At 49.4% G+C, this 4,676-nt stretch overlaps 1 protein-coding gene across 1 annotated transcript in view; it reads left to right on the top strand.

The window, feature by feature from the left end:
* THSD4 (thrombospondin, type I, domain containing 4) overlaps positions 1-4,676 on the top strand; it is a 655,655-nt gene that overhangs the window by 263,579 nt on the left and 387,400 nt on the right. The window lies entirely within an intron of this gene.

The following is a 4,676-nucleotide window of genomic DNA, read 5'->3' as shown; positions in this document are numbered from 1 at the left end:
CAGCAGATTGGAATATCAAGGACCTTCCAGATGAACAGAATAAACAGAGCCACTGTGGTGAGAACACCCATGGTGTGTTTTCAGAACAGTGAGAGCAACTGAGTAGTTAGAGGAAGGCTCAGTTGTAGGGAGCAGTGGCCTTGAAACTCATCTTAGGGATTAGACATGGATATTCTGAAGACAGTGAAGGATGGTCGTGGGGAGAGTGGTAACGTGATGAAAGTGATTCTTTAGTGGTTTTTCTTTGTTTTCGTTTTTGTTTTTTTAGAGACAGGGTCTTGCTCTGTCACCCAGGCTGGTGTGTAGTGGCCCAATCATAGCTCACTGCAACCTCAAACTCCTGGGCTCAAGCGACCCTCCTGCCTCGGCCTCCTGGGAAGCTGAGACTACAGGCACATGCCACCATGCCTGGCTAATTTCTTTTTTAAATTTTTTGTTGAGATGAGGTCTCACTATGTTGTCCAGGCTGGTCTTGAACTCCTGGCCTCAAGCAGTCCTCCCACCTCAACCTCCCAGTGTGCTAGGATTATAGGCATGAGCCACCTCGCCAAGCCTAGTGGGTTTTATTAAACCTAAAAAGGGGGAGCTCAGAGGCCAAGAGCCTTCCAGAAGGCCACTAAGGAATATGCTATGAAGATGGCAGACGGCACTGAGTCAAGAAATCCCTGGTGAGCTCCTCTGCCTCCCAGGCACAAAGCCTGTGCTAAGCATGGGCAGTTCACAAAGACTTGGGGTGAAATACAGATGATTCCCAACTCCTTGATTCCTACCATTAAAAGTTGAGATGATGTGAGCTCGGCTTCCTTGAAGTTTTTTCCTGAATTCTGAGAAGATGTCATACCAAAACATTCTTTTCCTGAAGCCATCAGAACTCTCCCTGCTGAAACCTTCCTTTTCCAGTATCCCACTCTCTTCAGTGTTTAGAAGCGAGACAGAGAGAGAGAGAGAGGGCACCTTCGTTGAAACCACTGCCTGGTTCTCAGGCGTTGGGATTTGCTGTGTCTGCCTACGCATTCATGCATTGAGCTTTTGCACCCGATGAACCACCCCATGTTGTGTTCTTATCACTGTTGATTGCTTTTGCCTGGTACCAACAGACTCTGGAAGAGTGTACCTATACATATGTACGTACATACATATATACAAAAGCATACATACATGTAATATACACATATAAATAAACACACATACACGTACGCACACATATGCATTCATATACCCACACGTAGATAGCATGGATACACATATATACATAATACAAACATTATACACATATATATACAGAGATGTGTATATATGCACACATATACAAACGTACATATACATACCTATTTTACTAAGATGCTAATAGCAGGAGGTGGAAAGTCCAGCCCTCCTCCCCTAGGGATTCCCTGCAGAGGTGTTACCGTTTCCGCTGCCTCTGAGACCTTTACGTGGCTGTTTGTGCAAGGCTTCCCTTCCTTGGCTTCCTTCTCAAAGCTCTCAACAGCCTCAGTTCTTGAAAAGAAAAACCTCAGCCACGCCGTTTTTCTGGAGGGTATGTATACAGCCCATATTTTAATATATATCCGCTCAGATAGTTATATGTTTTCCCAAGCCATGATAAACGGCTTATGACCTCCTGCTTCTGTTGCAGCTGTCAGGCTGCTTTCCTGACAGTTGGCCAAACGGGCTTTCTACTGAGAGAACCCCTTGGAAGTTATATTAAATATAGCGTTTTAAGATGTAACACTGCCTGTCACACAGCTTGAAGAGTTTTGAACAGCAAGGCGTTTTGTTCATAACGGCGTTTGTTTTCAGTCACTTTTTCCAGCTTTAGATTTACGGTGACATGAGAGAAAAAGAAAACATTTCAGAAGAAGGCTGGGTGACTTGGACAAAGTTGGCTTAGCCGGTTCCCATGAAACTACGTGCCCAGGAACGTTTTACCAGTGGGAAGCTACTGCTGTTCCCTGCTCTGCTCTCTGGAAAAGCGTGCAGGACGTGAGCCATGGTACTTCCCAGGGCTCGAGATAGGGGTGTTCGTTCCTTCTGCGTGAACGGTGGTCCCGCATGACCTGGGCCGCCGGGCTGCCTCCGCGGCCTCACCTGGCATCAGCCGGTGCCCCCTCGCTCTCGGCATCAGCCGCGGGGAAGGTCTCCCAGCATCTCGAGTGGGTCGTGTTCCTGGCTTTGGGTGCATCTCGGCCTGGCGTGCTCCTCTCTCTTCTCCTCACCTTCACGCGGTAAGCCCCTACCCATCCTTCACAGTTACGCTCCCGCATTCGTTTGTGAGATCTGCGCGAACGGCTAGTTCACACCTGTCTTCCCCGTGACAGTGTAGTCGCAGGAGGCCAAGGACCTGTTCTCTTTTTCTCATCGTTTCCTCGGCACTTACATGGTAACCGGATCAAGGTGGACTCACGATAAATATTTGCTGAGTGAATGAATTTATAAATGAATGAATGTTGATTAGCCCGTGAGGGCAGGGACTCTGTCTTAGTAACTTGCTTATTCCAAAATCCTGGGACAGTGCCTGGCATACCACAGGTGCCCAGTAAGTGTTTGCTGGGTGAATGAATAAGCATCGCTCTACATGTGGCACCACGCCAGGCACTATCTTTGACCCGAGGAGGTGAGATTCTACTCACAGAGGTGACAGACTTAAGAGTTCAGTGGGGCACTGAGAGTAGAATTCTAAGTGAACCCGGATTTCAATCCTGTTGGCCCGGCTTTCTAGAGGTGTGGTTTTTAGCAAGTTACTTATCCTCTCTGAGCCTTGGGTTCCTCATCTATAAAATGCGGTGATACTATCTAATGCTGAGTTGTAAGAATAATATGAAATAATACGTGCGCAGTGTTTCACACCGTGCTTGGCACGGTGCCGGCACTCTAGCCATAGTAGGTATCGTGATGAGTTTAGGAAATCCCTGCGCGGTATTCTAAGTGTGGTGAGGTCATTGGCAAACAGTGTGATTCCAGGCAAGTCTTTTCACTCTTCTGAGCTTCAATTTTCCACTGTGTGAAATAAGAGGATTGGGTGATAGTTTCTTTCCAGGCTTGATGGTCTGTGGTGGAGAGATAGCAAGATTGGTGGGCACAACTGCGGTAGAGCAAGGTTCCAGGAGCCACGTCTGGAAGGTCAGGTAGAGTTTACTTAGGCAGAGGGTAGGATGTGCATGCCAGCCAGGGGGAACAGCATGTGCAAAACCATGGTGGTGGGCAGGGAGGACAGGGCATTTGGGGAAGGGGTGGTGGGGGGAGGGTGGTTCTTTAGGAGTGATGGGAAAAGAGGAGTTCAGAGCTAGGACGGGTTCTTGAGGATAATATAGCTTGAGCCAGACAAATGGGGAGGGGGCAAGGAGCCTGGAATCAGGGAGACAAGCGGGGGAACGCGTAGCCCTTCAGGCACCGGGTGGTGAAGGCTGGGGCTGGTTTGGCAGGAGGAGTGAATGGGAAGGGGATAATCTGGAATGACGAATGACACAGCCTGGTGGCAGAGTGGATAATAGGGGGTGAAAGAGGTTTCTAGAATGCTTGCTGCCTCTGACAGAGAGGTGTCCTGTCCTTGAGAAAATGAGGTTGTACGCTAGAATGTGCGTCAGTGCTTGGCAGCCCAGCAGAGCCCTTGCGTCCACCAGCGGGGATTGGAAGAAGGCAGCTGTGCGGGGAGAAGGAGGGAACAGAGGAAGAGTTTACAACCAGCTCCCACGTCCAGCACTGGGGCAGGCCCATCTGGTTCTGCACAGATGTCATGAAACTGATGGGAATAGGCCAGGACCTTGAGTAGGAGACGGGGGTGCGGCATTAGAAATCTGGAACAGAAACTGAGGCCACTTTCTGGAGCCATAAGAGTAAGGCAGAGAAACAGGCTTCCTTTAACTGGCTACCCTGGGGAAAGCAGAAAGTCCCCAGGTACCCAAGAGATCCAAGCGGAAGAGGCCAGGGTAGGTAACTCAGCCTCCGGTAGGTGACTTCGGGTGGGGGAGGCATGCTCCAGTGGTGTCGCAGCAGCACAGAACAGCAGTGGAAAGCTCTGTTTAGTGTAACTTTGGGTTCTGGCGTGGGGTAGTCGGGCGTGGGGTAGTCAGGAGTGGGGGTGTTGGGGACGGCAGTGCAGGGTTAAAAAGGGCATTGGAGTCACACAGATCTGCTTGCCACTGAGCTCTACCACTTACCAACCGTGTGGTCGCGAGCAAGTCACTAACTTGGCTGAGCCTCAGGGTCCTCATCCTCCACTGGTGAGGATTGGCTGAGTTAATTTATATAAAAGCCTGGAATATAGTAGGTGCTCAATAAATAGTGGACATATTAAAAATTGTAAAAGGTAGGACTAGATTAGGCGGCTAAATCCAAATGCAGATACAAAGGAAAGGAAATTCCTGTCTCCCGTCTGTTTTCTGCACAGCAGAGACCATACCTGACAACTCAGAAGGGAACTTCCTCCTTGCAAGGCCTCGTGATGGCTAGTCTTGACTGGCTGGCTCGCGAGTACAAAATTGTAACCTTCAGGTAGCCGAACATCATTGTGTATGTCAGCTTTGGCAGTGCATTCGCAGGGTGTCAAGTAGTGGCCTGGTTGCCCGCTAGGTCTCCTTTCTCTATCCTAGTTCAATGACATCAGCGCAGTAGTTCGCAAAGTGTGGCTCCTGGGCCAGCAGCAGTGGCATCACCTGGGAATGCAGATTCTCAGGCTC

Source organism: Propithecus coquereli, unplaced genomic scaffold (assembly GCF_000956105.1).
Source record: "Propithecus coquereli isolate 6110/MARCELLA unplaced genomic scaffold, Pcoq_1.0 Scaffold155, whole genome shotgun sequence".
In the NCBI taxonomy this organism is placed as follows: domain Eukaryota; kingdom Metazoa; phylum Chordata; class Mammalia; order Primates; family Indriidae; genus Propithecus; species Propithecus coquereli.
This window is presented reverse-complemented; position numbering and strand designations above follow the sequence as displayed.